Source organism: Ambystoma mexicanum, chromosome 9, assembly GCF_040938575.1.
Source record: "Ambystoma mexicanum isolate Mex_15411 chromosome 9, UKY_AmexF1_1, whole genome shotgun sequence".
NCBI lineage: Eukaryota > Metazoa > Chordata > Amphibia > Caudata > Ambystomatidae > Ambystoma > Ambystoma mexicanum.
Genome location: NC_090931.1, coordinates 196,027,096 through 196,043,273, shown reverse-complemented (window position 1 = coordinate 196,043,273; position 16,178 = coordinate 196,027,096). Strand labels below are relative to the sequence as shown.

The window sequence follows — 16,178 nt, the reverse complement described above, 5'->3', positions numbered from 1 at the left end:
TGGCCCTCAAGGGCCTCTCCATCCCTCCAAAGACCCACTTGCAGTCAGACTTGGCGCTTGTGGCACCAGACTCACTCACTCCCATAGGATAATATTGGGGATTGGACTTGTAGTGCATTGATGGGGACAAGATGGATGCCCCCACATATTTCGGTTCCCAGAACTGCATGTGCGGTCTAGTCTTTTGGGTGTGGTTCAGCCCAGAGACACCTGGGATACCCAGAGACTATTTAAGCCACACCCAGGCTGAGAAACATGCTTTGCGTTTTCTGCACCTGCAGCGTGACACTCACCGTGTTCGGATCGGTCTCCAGTAGGCCTGCATCTTTCTTCTGCACCCAGCTCCTGCAAGAACAAGAACACTGTTAGGAACAGCCTTACCTTGCGGCGCTTCTGCCCATCATTCATCACTCCTTCTGCTCTGCGGGCATCTTCGGCGGTGTCATTCCCATCCCAGCACGCCGCTTCCTAAGAAAAGGGAAAAGAACAGAAAAAAGGCATTAGTAAGCATTCTGCAAATCTTCGCTTATTTTTAAATAGTGTACGAGATTCAAACGCTTACCTGAATCCCAGCCACTCTGGGGGAACTCTGTCTCCGGAACTTCTCATCCATCGGCAAGAGGGAAAAGACACTCCAGGTTAGCGTGGAAACATCTAGAGGCGCTGCATACCGCGCTTACCCACCGCATTTGTTCTTCATAACCGGCATCCACGCTGAAAACGTTGCGGCACCTAAAAGACACAGAAAAAGAACTCTGTTCAATACAAGTACGAAAGGGGTGCATTGCGCTCTCTCTCACCCTCAGCGCTACTCATCTCAGCAGCACGCCGCCATACCCGGACACCGCCCATCATCTAAGGAAGGAAAGGAACGAAGTTAGAGAACTATTCAAAAGACTCATTATACTTACCTGTCGGACTCTTGCCAGTGAAGTAACTAGGCAGCAATGAGCCTGCATCAATCAACGCGCCCCTGCGCTGAAAGCAGGACGGAGAGCACACTATCCAAGAAAACGAGGTGAGCTGTGGATCAAAGGGAAGGGTTGGACCCCGGGGAAGAAGGGGTTGAAGCACACAGAGAAAATAGGGAGTTAAACTCTACCAATCCTGTGTTTCAGGCTCAGTCTCCAATCGAATAGCCTCCAGGGAAGGGTTCGAGGTCGTAAGAGGTCAGAACAGGCTGAGTGACGTCCCTGTGGATACCAGGTGAGCATTACAGAACGCAAAGCCTCACATCAAAATCCACCAGGGCATCATGGAAACGTCAGAAACCGACCAGTTAGCCCACATGTTGGGGCAGCTACGTTCCGAAGTACATACAGCCAGGCAGGAGACCAACACCCTGAGGAGAGAGCTGATAGTAGCCAAAGAACGCACTGATGATTTAAGCCGGCAACTTCTCCAGTCACAAGCAGGGCATGCACCATTGCCGGGAAGCGTGCCCTTGATGCCTGCGCCATCAGCCAATCCCGTTCAGATAACCCTTCCTGGGGCAGTTCCCTTGGCCCCGCCTGAACGATTTACGGGGGATCCCAAGAGGTTTGCAACGTTCATGCACCAGTGCTGCCTGCACTTCCTTTGTAGACCATGGGCCTTTCCGAATGACCAATCACGGGTTGCTTTTGTGCTATCCTACCTGAGTGGTAGCGCCGCGGACTGGTCTGTACCCTTTGTGGCCCAAGACGATCCTTTGTTGCATGACTTCAGGGGCTTTCAGCAGGAGATGGAAAAGCTGTTCGCCCGTCGTACTAATGGGCAGGCATTAGACAACGAACTTCTGTCCCTACGCCAAGGAAATCCAAGACCTATTAACATACATAGGCACGTTCAATAGACTCGTAGTTGAAGCAGAATGGCCAGTGGAGAAGAGAACCACGTTATTTCATCAGGGGTTGCAGGGGGTGCTCAAGGATGTTCTTGCACAAGTAGTAAACCCCCGAAAGACTGCTCAGAATTCATTGACCTTGTTGTTCAACTGGATCATAGGTTGCAGGACCGAAGAGCAGATCGAACCAGACCGGACCCTCGCTCTATGTATGTGCGTTCAAAGGACAATACTGCCCGAACAACGGAAGGTTCAGGAGAACCAATGCAAATCGGGGGGGTCAGATCCCCCTTGTCTAATCGGGAAGGGATAAAAGGAGACAGCAGCAGTTATGTCTATACTGTGGAAGGTCAGGTCATTTCCTTAAAGAGTGCCCTGTGAAGCCACCGAGGAGGACTGTAGGGGCCACGGACAAGGAAGATACCATCAAGGAATCGGAAAACTCCCCAGCCCGGCAAGTGTAGGGGTCCACTTGTCGAGCGAAGAAAGTGAACTACAGACCTCCCATTTTGCACTATCTGTGGTCTTGATCAATCACCAACAACCATCTCGAATGCACGCAATAAGAGCGTACATTGACAGTGGAGCCGTTGGGAATTACATCGACCAGGATCTTGCGGCAAAGATGGGGCTTCCGTTACGCCCTAAATCAACCACTGACACTGTTACCACTGTCGACGGCATGGAAATAGCTTCTGGTCCAGTATCCCAATGCACTGCAGCTTTAACCCTTCTGCGCCCGGATGGACACCAGGAATCTATCGTTTTCGACCTCATTAAGGCACCACAGTTCCGGTTGATTTTGGGAATGCCATGGTTGGTAGCTCACAATTCTCGAATCGATTGGTGAGCAAAAGAATTGGCCTTTCCCGAGACGTGCGCCCACACATGTTACCGCCAAGAGAAACAACCAATAGACATCAGAACCTCCACGCTTGCGACTGTGGCAATCGGCACCCTACCAAGTGAATACCAGGACTTTCAAGATGTCTGTCAGAAATAACAGGCTAATACCCTGCCACCGCATAAACCATATGATTGCCAAATCGACCTGATACCCGGCGCACAAATTCCTTGTGCGCGAATTTACGCACTCACGGAACCAGAAAACCAGCACCTGAAGGCCTATCTTGACCAATAACTGGCCAACGGGTTCATCCGTCCCTCGAAGTCTCCAAGTCCTCTATTCTTCGTACCGAAAAAGGAGGGGGACTTGAGAACGTGCATCGACTATCGCGCACTGAACCAGATTACTGTAAAAAATCGCTACCCCCTGCCACTGATCCCTGATTTGCTTGATCAAGTCAAAGATGCCCAAATCTACACAAAACTAGACCTGAGGGGGGCATATCACCTTGTTCGCGTAAAACAGGGGAACAAATGGAAAACCGCTTTTCACACCAAATACGGCTTGTACGAATATCAAGTAATGCCCTTTGGCCTTTGCAACGCGCCTGCTGCATTTCAATACTTCATGAACAATATCCTACGGGAATTGATTGATGTCTGTGCTCTAGTGTACATCGAAGATATCCCAGTATATTCCGCATCAAAGCAGGACCACGTTAAACACGTCCGATCTGTATTGGAGAAACTCCGTCAACACCAGCTCTACGCCAAGCTCAAAAAGTGCTCATTCCACATCTCTGAGGTGGAATTCCTGGCCTTTATTCTCAGCCCGAATGGAATCCGAATGGATGTACACAAGGTAGATGCTATCCTGAACTGGCCATCCCCAAATTCCTTCAAGGGGGTTCAAAGTATGCTGGGTTTAGAAAAATTCTACTGCTGGTTCATCCCAGTGGACAACAGAAGCCGAGGAGGCTTTCCAGGAACTAAAAGCAAGATTCACATCTGCCCCAATCTTACGCCACCCTCGCCCTGATCTCCCATACCTGGTGGAAACGGACGCCTCAAGCATGGCTATGGGAGCCGTCCTCTCACAAAAGGACCCCGAAACGGGCCAGTTACACCCTGTTTCCTTCTAGTCGCATAAATTCACACCCCCTGAACTCAATTACGCTATCACAGACAAAGAACTCCTGGCCATTAAGTCAGCCTTTAAGGCATGGCGCCACTACCTCTTGGGCGCCAGACACACAATCACTGTAATAACTGACCACCGGAACCTCCAGTACCTAAAACGGCAAAAGCCCAATCCTCACGACAACTACGTTGGGCTCTTTTTTTTGCTGAATATGACTACGTGATTTCATTTCGACCAGCGGTGAAAATTGGGAAGGCCGATGCCCTTTCCCATATGGGGGTGGAAGAGCAAGGGTATCAGACCCCTGACCCAATAGCAATCTTCCCGAGTGACAAGCTCCTAGGAATCACAGCAACCATAACTCAGAAAGAATTACATGAAGAAATCCAAAACCTGATGAGTCCGGAGCAATTACAAGCGTGGAGTGCACAAGGAGAACATTACATGATAAAAGATCAGTTGCCCTACTTCAGGAATTGTTTATTCTTACCAAACCAAGAACTACGAGAACAAGTCATGTCCGGTTATCATGATTCCTTGATCGAGGGCCACTCCGGAATTGCTAAAACCCTAGCCAAGGTAAAACGGAATTATTGGTGGCCCATGTCGCGTAAAGACATTATCCAATTCATACTATCTTGTGAAGTGTGTGTTCAAAACAAGTCATCCAAGCAGAAACCGACTGGGCTATTACAACCATTGGAAATCCCACCACACCAACACCCTGGCACACGTTGTCCCTCGATTTTATTACTGATTTACCACCCAGCCAAGGGTTTAACACTATTCTTGTGGTTGTGGACCTATTTTCAAAAATGGCACATTTCATTCCTCTTAAGGGGCTCCCAAATGCTTCCACTCTGGCAAAGGTATTTCTTGAAGGCATCGTACGGCTCCATGGATTTCCTTCAGTTTTGGTCTCAGACCGAGGTACTCAGTTTGTATCTAACTTCTGGAGAAAATGCTGCTCTATGGCCCAGATAGACATCCGGCTATCCACCAGTCACCATCCCCAAACGGATGGTCAAACTGAGAGGACAAATCAGACGCTCGAGCAGTATCTGCGTTGCATGTTACACCAAGCTGAAGGAAGCTGGTTCGACCTATTATGGATAGCTGAATATACTTATAATAATTCCCTACATACCAGCACTGGGCAGACACCCTTTTATACCATGTATGGCAGGCACCCACGTACTTCTGACTTGGACGTTCCTACAACCCTGGAAATGCCAGCAGTCAAAACCTTGCACACGACCATTTCTCAAACCTTTAAAAGGGCAGCTGAACACCTACTTCAAGCTAAGAATCGCCAAAAGAAGTTTGCTGATCAACACCGAGCAATGGCCCCCAACTACCAAGTTGGAAACAAAGTCTGGCTGGCGTCTAAACACCTGTCCATTAAAGGAACCCGAACTTTCCGTCCAAGATACCTGGGTCCATTCACCGTCACCGCCGTGATAAATCCTGTGGCCGTCAGACTAGCTTTGCCGTCAAACATGCAGATTCATCCTGTGTTCCACGTGTCTCTCCTTAAACCTGTTCAACCTGGGACCCGGGTAGCAACGCCACCGCAGCCAGTAGTAGTCGCCGGCGAGCCAGAATTCGAAGTCAAGGACATCCTAGATTCAAAGTACGTCAGATCCAAATTATACTACTTAGTAGACTGGAAGGGGTATGGTCCACAAGACAGGACATGGGAGCTTTGTGAGTACATCCATGCACCTCGCTTGCTTAGACGATTTCATCAAAACCATCCAACCAAACCAGGACCAGACAGAAGAGCCACCTTGAGAGGGGCCTTGGGGGGGGGGGTGCTGTCATGATTCCTGCCCCTCATGTCCCCAGCCCTCCAAGATGTCAGGCTGGAGCCAGGCCACGATCACCTACATGGCCCTCAAGGGCCTTTCCATCCCTCCAAAGACCCACTTGGAGTCAGACTTGGCGCTTGTGTCACCAGACTCACTCACTCCCATAGGATAATATTGGGGATTGGACTTGTAGTGCATTGATGGGGACAAGATAGATGCCCCCACATATTTTGGTTCCCAGAAGTGCATGTGCGATCTAGTCTTTTGGGTGTGGTTCAGCCCAGAAACACCTGGGATACCCAGAGACTATTTAAATCACACCCAGGCTGAGAAACATGCTTTGCGTTTTCTGCACCTGCAGCGTGACACTCACTGTGTTCTGATCGGTCTCCAGTAGGCCTGCATCTTTCTTCTGCGCTCAGCTCCTGCAAGAACAAGAACACTGTTAGGGACAGCCTTACCTTGCGGCGCTTCTGCCCATCATTCATCGCTCCTTCTGATCTGCGGGCATCTTCGGCGGTGTCATTCCCATCCCAGCACGCCGCTTCCAAAGGAAAAGGGAAAAGAACAGAAAAAAACATTAGTAAGCATTCTGCAAATCTTCGCTTATTTTTAAATACTGTACGAACTTCAAACGCTTACCTGAATCCCAGCCGCTCTGGGGGAACTCTGTCTCCGGAACTTCTCATCCATCTGCAAGTTGGAAAAGACACTCCAGGTTAGTGTGGAAACATCTAGAGGCGCCGCATACCGCGCTTACTCACCGCATTTGTTCTTCATAACCGGCATCCACGCTGAAAACGTTGCGGCACCTAAAAGACACAGAAAAATAACTCAGTTCAATACAAATACGAAAAGGGTGCATTGTGCTCTCTCTCACCCTCAGCGCTTCTCATCTCAGCAGCACGCCGCCATCCCCGGACACCTCCAATCATCTAAGGAAGGAAAGGAACGAAGTTAGAGAACTGTTCAAAAGACTCATTATACTTACCTGTCGGACTCTTGCCAGTGAAGTAACTAGGCAGCAACGAGCCCACATCAATCAACGCACCCCTGAGCTGAAAGCAGGATGGAGAGCACACTATCCAAGAAAACAAGGTGAGCTGTGGATCAAAGGGAAGGGTTGGACCCCGGGGAAGAAGGGGTTCAAGCACACAGAGACAATAGGGAGTTAAACTCTACCAATCTTGTGTGTTCAGGCCCAATCTCCAGTCAAATATCCTCCAGGGAAGGGTTCGAGGTCGTAAGAGGTCAGAACAGGCTGAGTGACGTCCCCGTGGATACCAGGTGAGCGTTACAGTGAGCTGTCTGTTCCTCCTCAGGAGCGGACTGCTCGATGGCTACAATATGCAGAGCTGCGTCAGGCAATTTGGCATGCCTCGGTCATTTTCCCTGCCTAGAAGCCAGATGAACCCTTCCTTGACACTGGAATGATGGGTACTGCGCCCGGTGCAATGGTAGCTAGGCTCTATAGGGCAATAAAGGACCTTGGTTGAATGTCTTTGACAAACCTTAGGGAGGCTTGGGATGGGGATCTGAGAGAGTCCATCACTGACGAGAACTGGGAACTTATGTGCCAGCAAACACGTGAGGTATCCTTTAATACTAAATTCCAGCTGATTCGGTTCAAAGTTTTACATCGCTTTCATTACACTCCCATATGGCTCCATCGAATCCCACAGGGTAATCCGCTCTCATGCCCTAGATGCTCAGCACACCTTGCAGATTATACCCATATGATATGGGGGTGTCTGAGACTCAAGGAATTTTGGACTGGAGTTTGTAATACCATCTCGATCATGCTAAATACTGAACTTCATCCCTCCCCGATGGTCTGTTTGTTTCATCAATTTCACCATATACATGGCTCCAAATGGAAATTGGCAAGTATGTGTTTTTTATTAACTGTCCATTGCATATTGCTGGTCTGGCTCCATCCTGTTTGTCCCACTGTTTCCCAGTGGCTGGCGGCAGTTGCGTGGGCCTCGGACATGGAGGAATGTTGGTCAGCCCTGTAACCTATGAACTCTCGTCCCAAAGACATATGTCTCCCATAAGACTCATTATACTTACCTGTCGGACTCTTGCCAGTGAAGTAACTAGGCAGCAAAGAGCCTGCAGCAATCAACGCGCCCCTGCGCTGAAAGCAGGATGGAGAGCACACTATCCAAGAAAACGAGGTGAGCTGTGGATCAAAGGGAAGGGTTGGACCCCGGGGAAGAAGGGGTTCAAGCACACAGAGACAATAGGGAGTTAAACTCTACCAATCCTGTGTTTCAGGCCCAGTCTCCAGTCGAATAGCCTCCAGAGAAGGGTTCGAGGTCGTGAGAGGTCAGAAAAGGCTGAGTGACGTCCCTGTGGATACCAGGTGAGCATTACAGTCAGCTGTCTGTTACTCCTCGGGAGCGGACTGCTCGATGGTTACAATATGCGGGGCTGTGTCAGGCAATTTGGCATGCCTGGGTCATGTTCCCTGTCTAGAAGCCAGATGAACCCTTCCTTGACACTGGAATGATGGGTACTGCGTCCGGTGCAATGGTAGCTAGGCTCTATAGGGCAATAAAGGACCTTGGTTGAATGTCTTTGACAAACCTTAGGGAGGCTTGGGATGGGGATCTGAGAGAGTCCATCACTGACGAGAACTGGGAACTTATGTGCCAGCAAACACGTGAGGTATCCTTTAATACGAAATTCCAGCTGATTCGGTTCAAAGTTTTACATCGCTTTCATTACACTCCCATCCGGCTCCATCGAATCTCACAAGGTAATCCACTCTCATGCCCTAGATGCTCAGCACACCTTGCAGATTATATCCATATGATATGGGGGTGTCCGAGACTCGAGGAATTTTGGACTGGAGTTTGTAATACCATCTCGATCATGCTAAATACTGAACTTCATCCCTCCCCGACGGTCTGTTTGTTTCATCAATTTGACCATATACATGACTCCAATTGGAAATTGGCAAGTATGTGTTTTTTATTAACTGTCCATTGCATATTGCTGGTGTGGCTCCATCCTGTTTGTCCCACTGTTTCCCAGTGGCTGGCGGCAGTTGCATGGGCCTCGGACATGGAGGAACGTTGGTCAGCCCTGCAACCTATGAACTCTCATCCCAAAGACATATGTCTCCCATTCCACAATTACTTTTAAATCTGCCCAGCCCTGTACTGAGAGCTTGGACGAGCTGCAGTACACGCTGTAGCGCAACTGCGGCTGCGTCACCACTGGCAATATATTGGTTACCTTCCCCCTCACAGTGGGCCCCATGGTCTGATCTGTTCCACCATTCGCAGCAGGTGTTTTGATGTAATATAATGCCAATATGCAACTTGTTATATGTGGTACTGATGTACCTGTTGTGCTTGATGTATGTTGAGCATGCTCTCAAAATAATGGTTAAAAAAACTGTGGAAAATAAATGCTATCTTCTGTAGGGTACATGGGGATCTGGTAGCATCCGCTGTGTAGGTCTAACACAGAGAAACACTGGCTTCCAGTTAAACAGTCTAATGCCTTGTCAACCTCAGGCATGGTATTTTGATCAGGAATTGTCCTGTTGTTCAGTTTCTGGTAGTCTATGCACATTCATACGTCTGCATTCTCCTTTCTTGCCACTACAATGGGCGATGCATATAGACTACGAGATTCTTGTATTATTCCTGCCTGTAGTAACTCATCAAGATGACGTCTGACATTCTCGACATCCCCTGGCGCTAGTCTCCTGGACTGGTCTCGGAATGTAGAATCATAATTTCTTTTTGTAATTCTTTTTAGTAACATTTTTCTACATTACCGGCACACTGTGCCAACTACCTCACCCCCTCTTAACCAGTGGTTTGGTTACATTTACAGAGATTGAAGTGTGTATTTTGGGCACAGTTCATTTGAGCATCACATTTGCTAGTTCAGTTTACAATCATTACATGTTCTTCCTGTTTTTTTATATATACTTGGAGTGTTATTCATCTGTAGTCAACGTAGCACGCTTATATTCATAGCTTGTGGAAGATAGCTAAGGGTTCTCCTCTGGCTCCCGTGAATGTACAGACCCCATATATCACTGGATCTGACATGGCGGTATGTTAGTTTACCATATTCTGCTTCCATATTGTTACAATATATGATGTCAGTTTGCCATTGGTTTAGCGTTGGGGATTGCATTCCCCCCATGTCATCACCACCCGCATCTTGGCTAGGAGTAGAAGCAGTCCGGCTAGTTTCCTCATACCCGTTGGGATTGATTTGGTGTAGCCCGATAGTGCCATCAATGGGTTTCGATAAAATTTCTCGTCTACCACCTCGCTAAGCACTCCAAATACCTGTACCCAGAAGCTGGCGATCTCTGGCACCCCATGCCAGATGTAGGACGTCAGCTGGTGCGTTGTCACATCTTCCACGGCTATCTGGGGTGTTGGGGGGGGAAAAATCGGCGTATTGAAGTTGGTGTATAATAGAATTGGTGCAGATATTTGAAATGGATCAGTTTGTATCTGACATGGAGGGCCACTTTCCTCGTGCCCTCGCAACAGTACCTCCATGTTTCCTCTGGTATTGTATATCCCAGTGAGGTCTCCGATTTCTCCCAGGGGGGGGGGCATCCACCCTGCATTTAACTTCAAGACATATAGCATACAGGGCCGAGACCACTCTTCCGCTACAGCCTCCCTGTAGTATTTTATGAAGTATTGGGGCCCCTTCAGGTTGCATGGAGAAAGTCGGGAACAGCTGCTTCATAGAGTTTTGTAATCGAAAGTACAAAAACCCATCTAGGGCTGAGAGCTCCCCCCTTCCTCGCATTTCTGCCAACGTTATAAATTGCCCATTTGGGAACAAGTATCAGAAACATATCAGATGCTGGTGTTTCGTCAGGGAGACATAACTTCTCTCACTTATGAGGGGAATACCAGGGATATAAATGATTGGTAGATCGGGGGTGTAAATGGTTTTGCCCCTGGATTTATGTTCAATGCGGGTCCATGCTTTACAGGTCAGTTCTATCATACTATTTACCCTAGACACCCTGTCAGGCACCGTCAGGATGACGGAAATTAAAAGGTATGGTGATGCTATTGCTCTTTCAACCTCCACGTGTTCTCTGTCTCCCTGGTCCCTGAACCAGTATAGGAGGAATCCTGCCTGAACCACGTTATAGTAAGTCTCAAAGTCAGGTAGTGCCAATCCTTCCCCATGTAGTGGTGCTACTAACCTATCCCATGAATCTCTGGCCTGTTTCCCAGCCCAAATGAAGCGCAGCGTTGCAAATTTTAGATCCTTAAAGTATTCCCTGGGTAACGCTAGTGGGACGTTCAGGAACACATATAGAAGCCTGGGTAATAATACCATTTTTGCCAGGGAGATCCTACCATATAGATTGAGGGGTACATTCAACCACTTGCCCATTGTAGTTCTGGCATGTTCCAGCACTCTCTCATAGTTATGATTGGATAGGGCATCCGGGTTGTGGCCTATGTTAACCCCTAGGTGTTGAGTGTGATTGATGTTCCACTGAAACCCCCCCCAACCATCTGCATACTGTTTCACACTATCTGGCAATGGGAAGACTTTGTTGGGTTAATCTTGAGCCCAGAATAGTCCCCAAATGCCAGTACTTCTCTCATAATCTGATCCAAATTGTGTTTGGGATCAGATACAAAAAGCATCATGTCATCTGCGTAGAGAGAGATCACCACCCTGTGTTTACACAATATGACCCCTCAGTGTAGATGTTTTTCCCTGATCACCTCTGCCAGCTGCTCTATTGCCAAGACGAACAGCAATGGTGACAGGGGGCACCACTGCCTGGTGCCTCTTTCCAGGATTATTTCGGGGTAAATTGACCATTCACCCTGTTCTTAACCCTGGGTAATGTGCATAGTAACAACACTAATGAGATAAACTGCTCTCCCACTCCATTCTAACGTAGCACCATAAACAGGAAGGGCCATTCTACTTAGTCAAATGCCTTTGTGGTGTCCAGGAATGGTGTTATTATATATTGATTTGGCTTGGTGCACCATGGACAACAATCCAAACATCCTTCAGAGGCCATGGGAGGTGGAGCTACCAGGTATAAACCCAGACTGGTCTGCATTTACTATTCTCTGCACCGGGGTGCCATTCTGGCTGCCAGGATTTTGGTCAAGATTTTGTTGTCTAAGTTGATGAGGGATGTGGGGCGGTAGGAGGAGCATTCATTCAGTGCCTCAGAGACTCTGGTAGTCGGCCGTCCCTCAAGCTCTGATGAAACATCTGCAGCAGATGGGGGGCAAGTTTTCCTGCATATTGATTGTAAAACTCTGCTGTAAACCCAATCCGGCCCGGGAGATTTCCCATATGGTAGTGCCCAGATAGCCCCAAGCAAATTCCTCCAAAGAGAATGGTCGTCCCAGTTGTTCCCGTTCCTCCCCCATACACTAATACAAGGCTACTTGTTCCAGATATTCCCCCACTGCGCCCTGAGAGACCTGAACATGAGTGGAGTATAACTGACCGTAGAACCTACAAAATTCTCGAAGTATCTCTGGGTCTGCAAACTGTTCTGTCCCTTGTGCATCTTTTATGGACAACACTCGGTCCTTGGAGTCATCCATTTTGACAGCTCTGGCTAGCAGCCTACTCGGTCTCTGTCCCTCTCCATATTGTCGTACTGCAGCTTTCCCCCAGAGAAACTTGATCCCTCTGTGCGCCAGTTCATTGAACAACTACGCTGTCACGATCCATGCCCCTTACCCCCTCAGGTATAACAGCCCTCTGGCAGCAGTGGGGCTAAAGCCCTTCACACTGGCCCCGAGGGCCTTAAAACTCCATCAGAAACATACATGGAGTCAGTCTCATGATCAAGAATAAAGCAATACCAGTTTTGGACGTTAATCCAACATGGAGGCCTATTACACAGCTCAGTTCTTTAGAACCAAGCCATGCGGTCTAGTGTTTTTGGTGTGGCTGGGCCTGGAACTACTTTGCCTGGAACTACTTTACCCGGGCTATTTAAACCATACCCAAACAGCAGAACATGCTTCGCGTTATTCTGCACTCCTGCAGCGCAACACTCAGCGTGTCCAGCTCCTGCTCATCTGATTCTCCGGTGGCCCGATCCTGAAGCCCTAGATCTGGATTCCATTAATAACCTGGAAGAACAAGAACAGCATTGGCGAGCAAGAACACTTACCTGTGAAGTAACCAGTCTTGAATCCATCCTGCGCTTCGCTTACCTTGCCCATTTCCTGAGTTTGCAGCAACCTGCAAAGGTAAAGAAACAAGGACAGCATTAATAACACTTCTTACCTGGGCAAGCAGCAAGTCCTGGCAGGACTCTGCGCTTCTCTTACCTCGCCCATCTCTGGGTTTCACTGCAACCTGCAAGGGAGAAGGAACAAGGTCAGCATTAACAAAGCACTTACCTGGGCAAGCAGCACTTCGATCGCTCATCACTCTGGAACATCACTGTAACCTGTACAAAGAAGGGAAGAGAACACAAGTTAGCAATTAACATCAATAAACAGCGCAGCGCTCTGAGCATCAATAACTCACTGTGGTCTTTGCCATCGGCGCAGCAACTTCGAGATCGCAACCATCCCTGTGAAAACAAAAAGAGACATTGTTAGGGAACAGCGTAGTGGAGAAAGACGTTGAGAAGACAGAGAAAACGGAGGGAAAGAGACAGAATAAATATTCGCTGTTTGCCTTCTAATTTGTTTTAAGACCCCAGAGGCTAGAATCATCATTAACTCCTATATGATGCTCTACTCCATGTGCTTCTCCAATGTCCCAATCCCTGACTGAGAAAACATCAGCCCTCTGAGACAACTGATGTCTGATCTTGTCCTTCTCTTTTTCAGACTATGGGGAGTCTCCAAAATGTAAATGGCGTGTATCAAATAACTGCGGTGAAGTAACCATGGCACTTGCAGCTATAATGGATGTCACCAGGTGGAATTGGGCTATAACACAGCCGCTGGGTAATTTAATTGGTTTATGGCTTACATTGCTGATAGGCACTCTTATATTCTTCATTTCCATGCCTTCATCCACCACCAGCGTCCTCTGCACTGGTAGACCCCTTAGTAAAGGCTCCTTCTCGGGTGCTTCCATAACCAGCCTGCAAGACCTGTGACCAGAACTAAACCAGGTTCTACCAGACACCATAAAAGTAGAATTTACGGTGATAGTGACTTTCCCAAATCTGTTTGTTCTGACTTCTCCTATTGGTCCAGTAGGTGGATCACATGCATCGGATGCATGGTCAGGGTACAAATGTATGTTGGACCAGCCACCTCTCTACATAGTTCTGCTAACACACCAAATATTGCCGAATTGGAGCCAATTACCACAGGAGGGGTTATATCTTCTTTCTGACTGATGACGATTAGTGCTAGTATTTCAAGGACCATGCTGACCCCCACAGTGTCTTATGAAAAGCGTATTTTAACAATAATGTAGCCAATGTATTTTCAACGAGTGTGTCCAACTCCCAAAACTTCACACAGGACAGAGGCTGTAGTGGTAAATGTTGCAGATGTTTTCTGTATTAAGGCTCATAAATAATAGTCACTTACGAGCCACTATCCAATAGAGCCTGGGGTTGTCTTCAATCCACCACCACTCGTATAACAGCTGGTGGGTCTATCAACCCATCATGAATGTGCATGGAGGTGGGCACCTTGGAGTTGGTCTTGCTAGCATTGCACATTGCACAGGCTCCATTGTTCCATGCATCACCCGCTCGAGTCTTTGGCTTGGCAATAGTCTTAAATGATGCAGACAAACCACCTGGTGATGACATTTACCTTCACCAGATGGCAGCGTCGGTATAGATGACTCCACTTCAATTGAAGCAGTAACTTCTGGATCTGTTGAAACATGACTCATGCCCGCTGGACCAACTTTAGGCTGACTAGTCAATGTGGAATTTATGGGTACTGAGACTTGGGCTGCTCCTATTCCGGAACCCCACTGGCGTTTCCCTGATTTGCCTTCACTGTTCGTTGGTGTAGTGGAGCAAAACATTCAGCCACCAGGAAGTAGTTTGGCAGAATGGTACAGGAATGGAAGGTGTTCCCATCTTTCCCACAGCTATGACACAAATGCCAATGTTTGAAGAGGCCTTGACTTTCTCCGAAATTCTAGTGGTTCCTGTGCACGTCTGTAAAGCTGATGCTCTCTCTCACGTCACGTGACGCAAATGCAAAATCTCTTCCTCTCTCAGAGGACACTTTCTGTTTTTGCATAGCTTGTACTTCCAGTCACAATCCTTCACATTTTTTCAGAATTTCATTCTGAGGGATCAATACAGTTGGCCCCAAAGGCGTGGGCCTTAGCATTCGGTTATAGACGGTGCTTTTCATCCATCTCCCCCTCTCCCCCCCGAGTGCGCACTTCTCTCATCAGACTCTGGAATGTTGATGGGTCTGTAAGCCGTTCTCTCAGCGGGAGTTGAATCAGAATTAATGGTACAGACTTGGCCCATCTCATGATTTGACGCAAACGAACAGTATTCATTTGATTTTAGTCTATACCATTTCGCTGAAACGCCAGCTGTAGGATGTCTTCAATTCGAGGTAGGTATTCTGACAACTTCTCCCCTGGCTCCAGTTTAGTGGAATGAAATCTGAGTAGTAGTTCAGAAACAGATTCCATAGTGCCATAAGTTCCTTCTAACGTGTATAATATTTCTGTAGGACTGGGGTCTGGCTGAGTAGAGTGTAGTGCAGCAAAAATCTTCAATGCAGGATATGACAGACTTTCCACCAATCTTGTTAAGTTTCTCCCGCTCTGAACAGGACCAATTCCGTACCATCTGACATGCCTGGTCTGTCCATACCTGGAACTCATCCTCACCTCGGGGGGGGGGGGTTGGTCTTTCTCCAGAGAAAGGCCTCAGCCTCACATAAGACCCATGTTCTGCCGGAAAGTATACATTATCCCTAATGTTTCCTCTTAAAGCATCTGTCATATTACCTGTGGCTTCAGAGCACCCACCATGGTGTTTAATGGTGGATTGGTAGTGGGCATGGCAGTGACTTTAGTGGGGCTCAACCCAGGAGGGAAGCTGATGGGGATAGAAAACCCTGGCCAATCCAGTAAAGCCCATATAGGAAAAGTAACAATGGGTTCACCACCAGAAATGTGGGAGGGTAGGGCTTTGGGCTCAAATTAATTTTGCCCATAACATATGACACAACTGCTTTCTGTAGGCCCTGATATCTTTGCTAAACTCTTTATCCCACCTGTGATTGACTCAAATGTCTGAGCCAACATAAGTACTTGATCTACAGGTTGAAACAAAAGTCACCCATCACAAAACAAGAAGCACAATCTATTCCCTCACTGTAAACCCAGCAAATAGACTTTTGAGGATCCATTGGTGTATAATTTAGGACACTCTAGGATGTTATGAAAAGATTACCTGAGTTACAGGTGTAAATGACTGGCTGGTAACCAAATGAAACACAGTATTGTATCAGAAGTATGGCAGAAAAGAATGCAGTTTAGAAAGAAAAGGAAATTTGGCAGTTGACAATTTACAATATAATGTATTCTCACCAATATTTGT

At 47.8% G+C, this 16,178-nt stretch overlaps 1 long non-coding RNA gene across 1 annotated transcript in view; it reads right to left on the bottom strand.

The window, feature by feature from the left end:
- LOC138487871 (uncharacterized) overlaps positions 1 to 16,178 on the bottom strand; it is a 157,846-nt gene that overhangs the window by 39,025 nt on the left and 102,643 nt on the right. The window lies entirely within an intron of this gene.